The sequence below is a fragment of the Callithrix jacchus genome, chromosome 11 (assembly GCF_049354715.1).
Source record: "Callithrix jacchus isolate 240 chromosome 11, calJac240_pri, whole genome shotgun sequence".
Classification (NCBI taxonomy): Eukaryota; Metazoa; Chordata; class Mammalia; order Primates; family Cebidae; genus Callithrix; species Callithrix jacchus.
The window spans coordinates 116,028,097-116,043,786 of NC_133512.1; the positions used below are offsets into that span (position 1 = coordinate 116,028,097).

At 40.9% G+C, this 15,690-nt stretch overlaps 1 protein-coding gene across 14 annotated transcripts in view; it reads right to left on the reverse strand.

Moving 5' to 3' along the window:
• The window catches only part of MKLN1 (muskelin 1), a 414,912-nt gene that overhangs the window by 303,142 nt on the left and 96,080 nt on the right, over positions 1–15,690 (reverse strand). For 9 of the 14 annotated variants that reach the window (XM_078343736.1, XM_078343733.1, XM_078343737.1 and 6 more), the window contains one exon: positions 14,293–14,381. The exons of 3 other annotated variants lie outside the window; for them this stretch is intronic. The gene's annotated coding sequence lies outside the window, so the exon portion shown is untranslated. The remainder of the gene's footprint in view (positions 1–14,292; positions 14,382–15,690) is intronic. 2 more of the 14 variants (XM_078343745.1, XM_078343741.1) reach the window with 1 other exon arrangement.

Below are 15,690 nucleotides of genomic sequence, written 5' to 3' on the forward strand. Positions count from 1 at the left end.
CAACTCAACCAATCAGCATTCCCTACTCCCTAGCCCCTGCCTGCCTACCTATCCTCAAAAAAACCTAGTCCTCAAATTCTTGGGGAGGTGGATTTGAGAATTACCTCCTGTCCTTCTACTTGGCTGGCCCTGCATTTATTAAACTCTTTCTTTGCTGCAAAACCTGCTGTTTTGCATTGGCTTTTCTGGGCTGCAGGTAAGCAGCGCCCAGTTGGCCGATTACACATTCGTCTGTCATTGGACACCTAGGTTGCTTCCATCTCTTGGCTATTGTGGATAATGCTGCTGTGAACACAGGGATTTCTTCAAACTAACACTCTTTTAAGAAGCCTATCCCATCATATTTCGTTCTGTTTTGTTTTGCTTTTTGAGCCAGAGTTTCACTCTTGTCACCCAGGCTGGAGTGCCATGGCACAGTCTCAGCTCACTGTAACCTCCGCCTCTCAAGTTCAAGCAATTCTCCTGCTTTGGCCTCCAGAGTAGCTGGGATTACAGGTGCCCACCATCACACCCAGTTAATTTTTGTAGTTTTAGCAGAGACAGGATTTTGTCATCTTGGCCAGGCTGGTCTCAAACTCCTGATCTCAAGTGATCCGCCCGCCTTGGCCTCCCAAAGTGCTGGGATTACAGGTGTAAGCCAGTGCATCTGGCCTATCCCATTATATTTGGATGATTTATTTGCCCATCAGTTGGCCCAACTAGATTTTTAGTTGCACGGGAATCTGTTTTATTTATCTTCATATTCCTACTTCCTGTACAGTGTGAGCACATAGTAGGAACTCAATATATTTTGTTGAACAATATGATTTATTTTTACACTTCTTAGTCACTACTGTTACAGCTGGCTGCTTTACATATTTTAATAAATAAGTTTTGTAATTTTAATGAATGCTATTTGATTATATTTACATACTAAGGTAGTTTATATAAGGCGATTTATATAAAAAAAACTAAATCTCAATCGAAATTCACTTTCTAGATGAAATGCCATTGACAATTCCTTCCCACTTATTTTGCTTAAAATCCACTATTGTGGCTCTTATTCCTGTCTTTCTTATTTTCTCATTTCCTCAAGTCATGGTACTGCATAGATCCCGAGGGCACTCCATAGGGCAGTCTCCTCGGTTCATGGGACATCTTGTTGAATAAAGCCAGGTACATGAAGCTGGGCCCAGAGTTTGGTTTGCTCAGCTCAAAATCTTTCTTTGAGTTATTTTCTGTGAAGAGGCACAGGATGAAAAAGGCACAGCCCTATCTTTGGAGGAACTCACAGTCCTATGGCTGTCTGGCTAGAAAGAGGCCTCAGTTTTTTCGGGTGTAGAAAATAGTATTTACCACCCTCGTTCCCCACTACTCAGATGACAAACACAAATACAGTGTTTACCAAGCACAAGGACCTGAAAGACACTGTAGAAATCCTGAGCAGCACCGTGTCTGGTGATAATTACTGCATGAAGTATCGGCAGTAACAGAACCTAGTTCTGTAATCCTTTACAAAATTGACGTTGGAACTATGATTTCTGGTCAAGGTAGCATTATTGAAACTTTGAGGCACTTGCTCAGCTCTACACAAAGCAATGGTTATTAAAATATAAAAGAGAAAAATTAAAAGACACATTTGTCTCCAAATATTTTTTCTTTTCTTTTCTTTTTTTTAAGACAGAGTCTTGCTCTGTCACCAGGTGCCAGGCTGGAGTGCAGTGGCACGATCTCGGCTCACCGTAACCTCCGCCTCCTGGGTTCAAGCAATTCTCCTGCCTCAGCCTCCCGAGTAGCTGGGACTACAGGCGCATGCCACCACACCCAGCTAATTTTTGTATGTTTTTTAGTAGAGACGGGGTTTCACCATGTTGGCCAGGATGGTCTTAATCTCTTGACCTCATGATCTGCCTGCCTCAGCCTTCTAAAGTGCTGGGATTACAGGCATGAGCCACTGCACCTGGCCTATATTTTGTTTTATTTTGTTTTGTTTTTTTAAGACAGATACTCACTCTGTTGCCCAGGTTGGAGTGCAGTGGCGTCATCTCGGCTCACTGCAATCTCTGTCTCCTGGTTGCAAGCAATTCTGCCTCAGCCTCCCCAGTAGCTAGGACTACAGGAGTGTACCACCACACCCGGCTAATTTTTTGTATTTTTAGTAGAGATGGCCACCATGTTGGCCAGGCTAGTCTTAAACTCCTGACCTCAGGTGATCTCCCTGCCTCAACCTCCTAAGTACTGTGATTACAGGTGTGAGCCACTGAGTCTGGCCCAAATATAAACTTTTCTTTGAACCAGAAATGCAAAGCAATAAATAGGGCTATAAACATGGGCTGCTTGGGCTCCAGGTCTGAACGGAGGCAGAGGATGCAAGAATGGGGCTTCTAGACCCCTTAAAGGGGACTAAAGGTGATCTGCACAGAGTGAGGGGAGTGGGCGTTAAGTCAGGTTCACGGCTTGAACCTATGGGCTAGACTGAGAGCCCCTATCCCCCTCAAACAAACTGGCTCGTTAGCGAGGCTAAATACGCTGACCACATGTGGTAACAGGCTTCACATGAAGCAATGATAGGGCAGGAAGAAAGGGCATAGACTGAATCTATGCTATCTCCATCACCACAGTAGAGAAAAAGAAAAGACAAACTCTCCTTGTTTGGATAATGTAATCGTTTATGAAGAATATCAAACAGACTATCTGAAAATAAAACCAGAATTAAAAAGACAATTCAGGCTGGGCTCAGTGGCTCACATTTATAATCCTAGCACTTTGGGAGGCTGAGGTGGGAGGATTGCTTGAGCCTAGGAGTTCAAAACCAACCTAAGCAAGACGGCAAGACTTGCTTAGGCAATCTAAAGACAAGATAATCTAAAAATTAGCTGGGCATGGTGGGCAACAAGAGTGAAACTTGGTCTCAAAAAAAAAAAAAAAAAGAAAGAAAGGAGAAAGAGATAATATTTGTTGGTTAGATAACCAACAACAATAGCCAAGGCAGTTTTGAGAATGCATAATAAGTCAACAAGTTTGCCCGACTAAATATCAAAATTTAAAACCAGAGGTGGTATAGCAAGCCAGGTATGACAAGATGAACTGTTTGATAAATATATGTTGGAATAATTATATATATTTTTTCTATTTCACACTGCAATAAGTTTAAGTTGGCTTAAAGACCTACATGTGAACAATAAAACTTTATACTTTTAGAAAAAAATATGAGATTATTTTTACACCCTTGGGTAGGGAAGAACTTATTAAATAAAGCATAAAAGTATAAAACATAAAGGAAAACATGGATACATTTTATAGCATTAAAATAAAAAAGAGATCAACAAATAGAAAATTCAGATTGAGAGAATGTATTCTGCTAGGCATAAAACCATCAAAGTATTAGTATTCAAAAATTATAAAGAACTTATATGAAGCAATAAGAAAAATAAACAACTAAAAAGAAAAGTTGGCAAAGCATATGAACAGGAAATTCACAGAAGAGAAACCCTAATGGCCAATTGACATACAACAAAGGTTCTTGATATCGCTAGAAATTAAACAAAATGAAATAAAACCATAACAAATTACCATCTCATACCCATAAATTGGCAAAATTTTTAAATTCTGAAAATGCCAAACATTAACAAAATGTAGAGAAATAGAACTTTTAGGAAGCAAAATGGCACTACCTATTAACATGAATCCTAAGACCTGTAGTTCCTCTCTTAGGTAAATTGTCTAGATTCATGGTTTTCCACCAAGGGTCATTTTGCCTCCCAGAGAATATTTATTAATATTTGAAGATATTTTTGGCTGTTAGGGGTGAGGAATGCTGCTCACCATCCTTCCTACCACAAAAAATTATCTAGTCCAAAATGTCAATGATACAAGGTTGACAGACTCTGGCCTAGAAAAACTCATATGGCGTGCCCCAGAAGACTGGTATTTAAATGTTAATTGCAGCATTGCTTGTTATAGTAAACACCATGACAACAAACTAAAAACAACCTTCACATCCTTAAGGCAAGAGGAAGGATAAATAACCTTTGTATATTCAAGCAAGGGAATCATGTACAACAATTACAAGTAATGACTTAGTTCTTTGGGTTGCAATATAAATAATTCTAAAAAATAACGATGAATAAAAACATGGCAGAATGTTGTATACAGCGTAATATAGTTTTCCTTTACACTTTACAAACACAAAACAATACTCTGTACTGTTTATAAATATAGATACATGTATAATACAAAAGCATAAAAGCATGCATGGAAATGACTTATAGCAACTTCCAGATATTGGTTACTTTTGTGAAAAGAGGGAAGGAGAAAAATAGAGAAATGAATGCAATCAGCTGTAGGTAAGGGGCCTCAAATGTATTGTAAGACATTTTGCAAATAAGTCAAAATTAAGATCTGTTAAGATAGGTGTTTTATACATACATGTTTGTTAAGCTATTTTCATAGTTTTCTGTTTACCTGAAATATTTTATAATAAAGATGTTTTGAAATATTTTAAAAGCTGCATTTGCAAGAATGAATATTTCTTATGTGTCTAAGGAGCTGGGAGTTGGTGGAAGGAGCTAGAGTTTCTAGAAGAAACAGTGCCACTCCAAAGGAAGTTAGAGAAGGGAAAAGTGACCCATAGGTAAAGAAGAGTCTATTCATGTAAACACCCTCTCCCAGGGATTTCTGGTAGGAAGAGAATTGGCTTTCCTGCTGTGCAAGTCATTGGTAGGCTAAGCCTCTGTCCATGGTCCTATCCCTCGGCCTCAAAACAGCCTTCAAAGAAGGAATTTAGGGGAAGGTTTAAGTTTGCCTTGGAGGAAAGCACTGAAATGTCCTGGATAGAGCTGAGAAGTTGACAGAAGATGAAACATTTTGGATACAGTATTTGGAAAGAGGTTTCTACTCTCTGCAGTAGAAGCCAGCAGCAGAAAGGCTCCTGTGGGATCCTTCCTAGTGATGAACAGCTTCAATTGGTGGAGAGACCTCCGCTTGCACTGACGCCTGCTTGGGAATAACGACACTGTCTTCTCTCTGGCATTTCATATTTTCAGCAAAGGCTTCCTCATTCCTAATGCTTTTCATCATTTCTCTCCAACGCTCCTGGAAGACTAGTCAATAATCATCTCTGCTTTTACAGAGATAAGGAGACACTCACTAGCAATGCCTGTCCAAAGACTTAAGAGTCTTCTTATTAACCAATATTTTGACCTAAGCCACTGGGGACACATAAACAGTGAAAGTAACTCAACTGAGAAAGATCTTTATGAGCTTCCTAGAGTAATCGCCCATCTTTTAAAAAGAAACATTTCTTGAGATCCCAGGAGGTGTCTGGCACTGTACAAAGTGATGAGCATGAGAGTGCAGAACATAATGTTTGGGAACATAGTGTTCCTCTGGGGACTTAAAAATTAATGCAGATCCAAAACTGTTAAACACACACACACACACACACACACACACACACACACACACACAAGGGTTGGTTGTAATAAATTACAGGAAGACAAAGTGGAAAGTGTTGGGGCAAAAACCCCAAGCATCATGGTAAACTAGGGCGCACAAAAGCAGAATATGATGGGCCGATTAACCCCAGAAAAGCACAGACTTGCAGTAAGGGCAGGAAACAAGAGACTTAGCCTATGAAGGCAATTTTGCAGACTCAGTTACTTGTACACATAGATAATCAATAGATGTGTCTGAGGGCCCACTGGCAAATATATATGTATTTGTTGTTTTCTGTAGATGAAGCCCAAGCTATCCTGCATACGGTAAAGTATTTAGGAAGAAAATAAGTGGGTTGGCAAATTTTTAATGTACAAAACTGGAGACCTAGTTCTGGAAAGCAGCTCTAATACAAATAGGTGCAATTGGGTTTATAGATGCTGATTTTTATCAGCAACCAGAAAGTGTGCTAAAAGCTCCATTTGGCCTACTTATAGTTCCCTGGGTAAGTTAGTGGGGAATTTTCACTAGACTATTTATTATAATGAGAAGAGGAAATACAACAGTACATGAACACTGTATCATATGGACAAGAAGTTATCTTAATGGAAATGTGTACGCTAGTCTAGACAGTGTTCCTCCACCACAGTGATGGAAGGTACTCGGTAATGTGGGAGCCTGCCTGTTCCTCAGACTCAGCCTTCCCCACCACCCCAGTATGCTATATGTCCTGTTTTAATAACTTCAACCCTGCTGACCTATCACTAATAGGGAAGTCAGTCTTATATGTTGATGATCAGCTTCTAATTTGATCTCCCTCATGGCCACTGCAACTTCATTCACTTTTATGATTAATGTCCCCCCTTCCCTCCCCTCCCCTCTCCTCTCCTTTCTCTCTTTCTTTTCTTGAGATAGGGTCTCACTCTATTTCCCAGGCTGGAGTGCAGTGGCACAAGCACAGCTCATAGCTGCCTTGACCTCTCAGGCTCAGGTGATCCTCCCATCTCAGCCTCCTAAGTAGCTGGGAATACAGGTGTGTACCACCATGCCCAGCTAATATTTTATATTTTCTGTAGATATAGGGTTTTGCTTTCATTTTTTTATTAGTTTTTTAGACAGAGTCTTACTCTGTTGCCCAGGCTGCAGTGCAATGGCATTATCTCAGCTCACTGCAACTTCTGCCTCCTGGGTTCAAGCCATTCTCCTGACTCAGCCTCCTGAGTAGCTGGGACTACAGGTACACACCACCATGCCCAGCTAATTTTTGTATTTTTAGTAGAGACGGGGTTTCACTGTGTTGCCCAGGCTGGGCTCGAACTCCTGAGCTCAGGCAATCCACCTGCCTCAGTCTCCCAAAGCTCCTGAGTAGCTGGGACTACAGGTACACACCACCATGCCCAGCTAATTTTTGTATTTTTAGTAGAGACGGGGTTTCACTGTGTTGCCCAGGCTGGGCTCGAACTCCTGAGCTCAGGCAATCCACCTGCCTCAGTCTCCCAAAGATTATAGGTCTGAGCTACAGTGTGCAGCCAATCCTTCATATTTTCTAGTACTATAGTCCTATGCTAAGATTTAAAAGGTCTAGACTATTTTATTCCATTGGAGAAAGAAAGAAATTAGGCAGAAACTTCCACATGAATATCTAATAGGCATCTCAAACTCAACATGGTTAGAAGAGCACTTCTGATACTTTCCCTTAACTTTCCTGTATCAAAAAACAAGATTTAAACAAATAATTTTACTTTTTTTATAAACAAGATGTTTGGCAATAGATGATTTCTTGTGTTTGCCCAGCAGTTCAACTATACTACCCAGGAATTGGGTAATTGTTTTTCTACTTTATCGTACTTAATGTATTGGTCTTTAATCTTTATGCCTTTTGTCTTAGAGTCAGAAGATGGCAGCCATAGTTCCAGCCACATCTATCCCCACAGGCTTTCACTTAGGGCTCATTAGCCAGAAATGTCACCCCTCGCTGCAAAGGAGATGAAGGAATTGAGTATCTAGCAAAAGGGAATGGGATTATGACAGCAATCATAATTCATCACTCTAAGCTGGACATACTGTCATCCTAAACAAAGTCAGGGCTGTGTTAGCAAGGAGGAAGAAAGGAACAGCTATTAGGGAGGGAGTGATCAGAGTCTTACACACTTCTTGTTCCCAGCCCACCTGTCTCACTAAATGGCATCACCATCCACCCAGTGCCCAAGCTGATAATAGAGGACATATCTTTGGTTCCTTTTTCTTACATCTTACATAAAAACCATCAGAAAGTCCCGTTGACTCTACATTCCACACACACCCTGTACACCCAATGCTCCTTATATTCACGGTTAGTATCCTAGACCAAGCTGTATTGTTGGCCTGAATTCCTGCAATAGCTTCCTAAACATCTCTGGACTTCCACCCTTGCTCTCTACAATTCATCTCCCAAACAGAAAATCACTTCCTTGCTTAAAACCTTCCGAGAACTTCCCATCTCACTTAAAATCCAAATTCCTTACCATGGCCAGCCACAACTAAATGATCTAGGTTCTGTCCACTTGTCCGGCTTCATCTTGTGCCACTTTTCCATTTGCCACTGAGTTCCAGCCCTCTCTCTCTTTCTCAAACTCGAATTTCTTGCCATCCTGATGATGCTGAAACCATCTGCTCTCTTCATTCTGATCTTTTCATGACCAGCTCCTCCCTGTCACTGAGATCACGGTTCAAATGTCACCACTTCAGAAAGGTCTTCCCTGGGCACCTAGTATAAAAGAGCCACCTTGTCATCTATCACTTCACTCTGTTGTATTTCTCTGCATTGCTATCACTATCTAACCTTTCACAGTCTAATGCATTATATTTACCTCCTTATGTATCATGTAATGAAATGTGTTTCCTCATTTTCCAACTCTTCCACTCTAGAATATAAGCTCCATGAGAGCTGGGACCTCATCTGTTGTGTTTGCTGTTGTATTCCTAGCACCCAGATGAAGGCACATGACAGGTTCTCATCAAAGATTTCTGAATGAATGGAAAAATGAAGGGAAAGATTTTTAAGTAGAAGTAGTAAGAATAAAAATAACATTTGTAACATATTACCAGCATCATTCTTGAGTTATTTTATTATTTTTAAAGATAGACTCCCACTCTGTTGCTGAGGCTGGAGTGCAATAGTGCCATCTCAAGCTCACTGCAGTCTTGACCAACCTCCCAGGCTCAAGCAGTCCTCCTGCCTCAGCCTCCCAAGTAGCTGGGACCACAGCCATGCCACACCAAATCCAGCTATTGTTTATATTTTTTTGTAGAGACAGGGTTTTACCGTGTTGTCCAGGCTAGTCTCAAACTCCTGGGCTCAAACGATCTGCTAGCCTCAGCCTCCCAAAGTGTTGGGATTACAGGAATGAGTCACCGTTTCCAGCCCCAGAGTTATTCTTTATACAGCAAAATTTGTTTGCTAAAGAACACACAGTGTGTTGTGCTTTAAGACATCACAATGAATAAGCAACACTAACATCTTCCACCCTACCTCTTTCCCCTGTGCCCTCCTTTCCAAAGGTAAACACGCCACTTATACCCTAATTGTATTGCTCTTTCAGTGCAGTTACCAAAGCCCTCTTCACGGACTTATTTCTCTTTGCCCAATAATATGGTAGCATTTTCTCGCTCTTTTCTGAAGGTCAGGGACAACTGAAAAGAAACATCTGGGAAATGTCCTCCCTCCCTCCATTTTTGGCCAGGATTTTAAGAAGGGAGAAACCTAAATATTTTGGGAAGAAGTGAAAAATATTTAGCCTCCAAAACATTTTGCCTTTTTCTTAGGTTTTCACATTTCTGTGTATGTTCTTTCCAAAGGGTAAACCATCTCTATCTCCTTGCCCAGAATTTTAGATTTTTCATCAGGCTGTTCTCCAGGTAAAATGACAAAATCAGAGAAATTAATAGACTCTCTTCCTTTCAATGATCCTCTCAGCCTTTTCCAGACCTTTCCCATCTCAAGGTGACCCTCTGTGGGCCCAGGCTTCTGGATTAGCAGTTAGCTGGGCCCATGGACCCAGCCTGCATTCTAGACTTTAGTATATCTGGCAGGCCGCAGAACATTGAAACTGTGCAGCAAAAACTTGGGAAGTTTGGATCCGTAGCAAGAGCACAGCCTGCTAGTGATGCTGATGCACAGGCTACAAAATGTCTGTTTAGCAACATCCTTAAATAAGGCCCATAAATAACACACATAGGCCAGGCATGGTGGCTCACGCCTGTAATCTCAGCACTTTGGGAGATGGAGGTGGGTGGATCACTTGAGGTCAGGAGTTCGAGACCAATCTGGCCAACATGGCAAAACTCCACCTCTACTAAAAATACAAAAATTAGCCGGCCGTGGTGGCACACGCCTGTAGTCCTAACTACTCGGGAGGCTGAAGCAAGAAGATTGCTTGAGCTCAGGAGTCTGAGGCTGCAGTGAGCTAGGGTCTTGACACTGCACTCCAGACTGGGCAACAGAGTAACAGCTTGTCTCTAAAATAATTATTATACACACATATACAGGTATATTATAAAATAAACATATATGTTTAAAAAATATGAAAAAGGGAACGAAATACAAAATGAAATTCTCTGGTTTAATACTGCTGCTGTCTGTTTCTAGATTGTATCTCAGGTTAACTGGGTAACTATTTCCTTATGGTAAGCAGAGTTCTTAAGATTCACATCCCCTGGTTATTTTGTGAAACAATAATCTAGGTATAGCTGCAATAGGATTTTGCAGATGTAATTTAAGTTCCAAATTAGTTTACTTTAAAATACTGGGATTAGCCCAGAGGGCCTGGCCCAAACCAGTGAGTCCTTTAAAAAATAGTTTTTCGAGCAGTGGCTCAGGCCTGTGATCCCAGCATTTTAGGGAGGTTGAGGTGGGTGGATCACCTAAGGTCAGGAGTTTGACACCAGCTTGGCCAACATGGTGAACCCCTGCCTCTACTAAAAATACAAAAATTAGCTGGGCGTAGTGGTGCGCACCCATAGTCCCAGCTACTCGGGAGGCTGAGGCAGGAGAATCACTTGAAGCCAGTAGGTGGAGGCTGCAGTGAGCCGAGATCACCCCACTGCACTCCAGCCTGGGCCATAGAGCAAGACTCTGTCTCAGAAAAAAACAAAAAACAACAACAACAAAAACCTTTTTCTCAACTGGAAGCAGAAGAGGAAAGTCACAGAGATTCCAGGGGTGAGAAAGATTCAAGAGTGATTGCTGGCTTTGAAGGTGTAGATGGGGGAAAGCGCATGAGAAGGAGAATGCACGAGGCCTCTAGGAGCAGCCAATGGCTTCTGGCTACAGAAAAAAAAAAAAGACTTCAGTGGTACAGCCACAAGGAACTTGGTTCCTCCAGTGATCTGAATGGGCTTGGAAGCAGAGTCTTCCCCTGACCCCCCAGGTAAGAGTCTAGGCTGATGAATACCTTGATTTCTACCTTACTGGGACCCTAAGCAGAGAAGCCAGTCAAGTCCACCTAGACTTCTGACCTATAGAACTGTAAAACCTGTGAAATATGTGAAATGTTGTTCTAACTCCCTAAACGTGTGATAATTTGCTACACATCAGTAGAAAACTAATATGTCTCTTCAGTTTTCATATCACTAAATAAAGGTAATAATGTCTATGCCCAAGAACCATCTGTAAAACAAATATTAGTAAGATTTAATTAATATGTTTTAATCTCAACAGAAATGTATTAAATTATTTCCCAATGCTGTGATTTTTAAATTAATTATAATACCATTGAGGTTCAATCCAGAGCAATTAGACTGTTAAATCCTAGTTAGGTTTGTTTTCTCCAATTCATGCAGTTACAGGGCAGGGCTAACTTTAGAAGCCTCATCATACAGGTTTAGAGCATGGAATTGTTTGCTGCAGAGGGACAAGATTTAACTTGCAGCTTTTTCTTTTCTTTCTTTTTGAGATGGAGTCTTGCTCTGTCACCCAAGCTGGGGTGCAGTGGAGTCATCTTGGCTCACTGCAAGCTCCGCCTCCCAGGTTCAAGCAATTCTCCTGCCTCAGCCTCCTGAGGAGCTAGGATTACGGGCATATGCCACCATGCCAGCTAATTTTTGCATTTTTAGTAGAGAGGGGGTTTCACCACATTGGTGAGGCTGGTCTCAAACTCCTGACCTCATGATCTTCCCACGTAGCCTTCCCCAAAGTGCTGGGATTACAGGTGAGAGCCACCATGTCTGGCCTAATTTGAAGCTTTTTTTTGAAAAAAAGAAAAAAAAAAGCTCAATTCACAAAACAATGTAGTACATTTTGTTGATGTTCTGTTGGATACTACATGTACCTGTCAAATACAGAGATTTTTTTTCTTAGTGGTATTTCCCATTCTAAAAAACTTGACCTTCAACTTGGAAAACCTGTTGAAATTTGGCAAGCTATTCCTGATCTTGAGAAAATTAAGAAGAGAAGAAGCACAAGATGATCATACCTGTTTTAATAAACTTGATCACTGAAATAAAAGAAAACCCCAAAACCGGGCAAGAACATGCTGACCACATAATCATTCCCCAAGTAGATCAAGATTCGACGGTGCTGAGCCTGCTAACCCGGGCTTATCTTCTTGAGAATAGGCAACCAGGAAATACTCCAATGAACATCAGCCCAGGCCAGATCTAGTTTAAAAAAAGTGGTCTAAGGAGAAGGAGAGGAAGGTAGCAGTTAAGTAAGCAAGAGATTGTATACAGAGTGAGAACATTCCAATTTAGGAAGCAGACTTCACATACAGGATGAGGAGATGGAAGAAGCATTGCTTGGTAATGAAGGCTGTATTGGTCCGAGGTAAGTGACTTAAACTTCCCCGAGCCTCAGTTTTCCCACATCTAAATCAGGATAATTTTTCAGTGTTCTTTGCTCAGGGACCAGGACATGGAGCCTTCAATAACTTTGAGCTGTGTTAGGATCCAGCAATCTCATCCTTTGGCGCTTGATCTGGAGTCCCAGATAATCCTTATTTTAATGGATGCTAATAGCCCTGCTGGCTAGACCCAAGCATCAAGTTCAAAGCAAAAGACCACAGAGGACAGTGTTCAGGCTAGAAGTCTCAAGCAAGCCCTCCCTTAGGACAGGGAGAGACAGAGTGGGAAGGGCTATGAGAAGCCGACTCTCCAGGCAGGAGTGGGGCATTGACTAGATTCACAGAAGGAAGGACCTACAGACAAATATTCACAGATAAAAATCTCTTTCTAAAAGAATCCAATTTTCTGGCCCAATCAGTTGACAATGACTTGGCCACTGAAGATCATATTTTTCCAACATGGTCCATTTTCTTGGCTTTCCTAAGTCATTAATTATGACCATGTTTTCCCAAATGTGGAAATTCCCCTTGCGCAGACGCAGCCGCTGCTGGCCAACCCTCCTTTCCTGAGAATTCACTGCAGCACAAAAATATTTTTGTTTTCCCCAATTGCCCACAGGGAAAATTTCCTCACTCTTTTTTTTTTCCCTCCTCCTTTAAAACCCTCTGGCAATTTCCAGGAATCTAAACCAGAATTACTTAGATCACGAAGGTCCTTTTAGATGTTTTACTTCTAACATGACAAAAAAGAACCTGAAATTTACATTCAATGATTATTAAACCAATCCCAAGAGTTCCTTTTAATAAATGAAGGCAATGCCACTGAAATCAAAATATCTCCCACTCCTGCCTAAAAATATGGCTTTTGGACTCGGGAGTTTACATTATAAACAGTGGTAGCCACTGTTATATCTGACTAAATTAACATTATGTGAAACGTGCTTCATACATGGTAAAGCCCTCTACCAATGTAGGCATTTGGCACCAACTTGGGGACGGTGTACAACACAGATGATTATTCAGATTTTGAGTTTGTATTCAAATGTGTTAGATGAATTACTCCAGTTACCTTGTTCATCTCGTGGGCTTACCAAGGTACCTTGCACAGGGCTGACGACAGTGGAGGTACTCCAGGAGCTATTTTATGCTTTTCCGAATGTTCATCAAGAAGCACTTCTGTGCCAGGAACTAAATTCAGTTGGTGGGGAAGTGGTAGTAGAGTGATGAATCAGACTGAGTCTCTGCCCTCGAGGTCTTTAAAATCTAGTAAAGAAAGCATGATCTACACACTAGCCCAGGGATTCTCACCCAGGGACAATCTCTCCCCTCCCCTCCACCATGGGGACATTTGACAATGTCTGGAGACGCTTTTAATGATCAAAACTGGAAGTGGAGCTACTACTGGTGTCTGATGGAAAGACAAGTGCTGCTGTCGAACCTCCTTTAACGCCCAGAACAAAGGATGGTCTGGTCTGAAATGTCAACACGCCAAGTTGGAGAAGCCCTGAACGAGCTGTATGAGCTAGAGCAAAGCACTTATTGATTGGTTGGTTAACTAATTGATTGCTGTTGGTCCACATGGCAAATGACTTTCACCCGAAGAACCTAGTCATTTTGAGTTTGTGCCTATTATAAGCTTTAAGTATCTTTTGAAGACATGAGTACATTTAGACAGGTGGAGTAAAGCATGAGATTAAGTGTCACCAGGCAGAATGAACGACAGTTCAGAGTGATTGTTAACCCAAGAGGACAAACAATTTCTAGCTTGATGTCAAGCACATAGTAACTGGTCAGTGAATATGAACTGAGCATATTCAGATAACTTAGCAACACTCATTTGCCAGAAGCTAAGAGTCATACTATTAACACAGTTCTACTTGTAGTACGGTGGTAGCCAAAATGATTAGTGTTGTATCTGAATCAAACAGCATTATGTGAAATGTGCTTCATACATAGTAAAGCGCTATACAAATGCAGGCATTTGGCACCAGTGGGTACAGTATATAATACAGACGATTATTCTAGTTGTAAAAATGAGTTAGGTGAATTACCCAGTTACCTTATTCACCTTCTGAGTTTCCCAAGGTGTCTAGAAGTAGCAGCCTTCTTCTTGGGATTTCTTCTCTACAGACTGCTAAGAATTGCATACTGTAACATGAAGAGATACAATCATATAGTTTTATATTATAGCATTCAAATTTTTCACTAATTCAAACTCGAGCTTCCTCAATATGCCTTAGTGAATGCTAATGAAGTATGAAATTTTAAACATTAAAAAACTGAGGTAGAGCCGGGCACGGTGGCTCACATCTGTAATCCCGGCACTTTGGGAAGCTGAGGTAGTTGGATCACCTGAGGTCAAGAATTCGAGACCAGCCCGGCCAACATGGTGAAACTCTGCTTCTACTAAAAATATAAAACTTAGCTGGGTGTGGTGGCACATGCCCATAGTCCCAGCGTGCCTGTGATCCCAGCTTCTCTGGAGGTTGAGGCATGAGAATAGCTTGAACCCAGGGGGCGGAGGCTGCAGTGAGCCAAGATGGTACCACTACACTTCAGCCTGGGTAACAGAGCAAGACTGTCTCAAAAAAAAAAAAGCAGAGATGGCCACCTCATGAATTTAGAGAAGGGGAAGTAGTGTTTTGGAAGTAGGGCCTTAACTCCTTTACATACAACATGGCTTCTCTTCAAATACATTAACAGTAAAACAATGTAATAGCAGCACTGGCTTTAATCTATTGCTTAATACATATAAGCATTAATAGTGAGAGAATGGTTAAGTGCCACTCTCAGTTAAGGATCGATTAAAAGTAAAATTCTATCTTTAAATTAGAACATGTCAGTGGTAAAACAGGACTTAATTTACTAAAATTATTTACACTTTAGTTTTTCAGGAAAAATGGTCAGGTAGTCCAATGTGCTAATACTTTGAGATAAACAGAGCTATTGCATGGAAAATCTGTACTTTTGATTAAGTAATTATCTTCAATTTTGATATAATGGTTACCAAGGAAATATTGGCTTTCTTCTTCCACCTATTTGACCTGCATTTTCTCAGCGTAAGTTGGTGACTAATTCAGGAAATGGCATCTAATTTTGTATTAGCATTAGTCAAATGCAAGTAGGAGGGGGAACTACCAGACACATTTTAAAAAAGAAATAACGAATAATCTGCCATTTGGATAATCAGTATCAATGTGTGTGGAATTTAACAAAGATAATGTTCTCGATTTTTGCAACATAAAGGAGCAAAGTTTTCTTTGAGTTTGAAAATTTCTAATTAAACATTTTGCTCAAATATGAGTTTAATGAAGTTTGTTTAGGAGTGAAGGAGGGGGAATTTTACTCTTTCCTTTTCATAAAGGAATAACTAAAATCTAGGTGGGCCAACTGATGGGCAAATAATTCATCCAAATATAATAGGATAGGCCTGGTGCAGTGGCTGACACCTGTAATC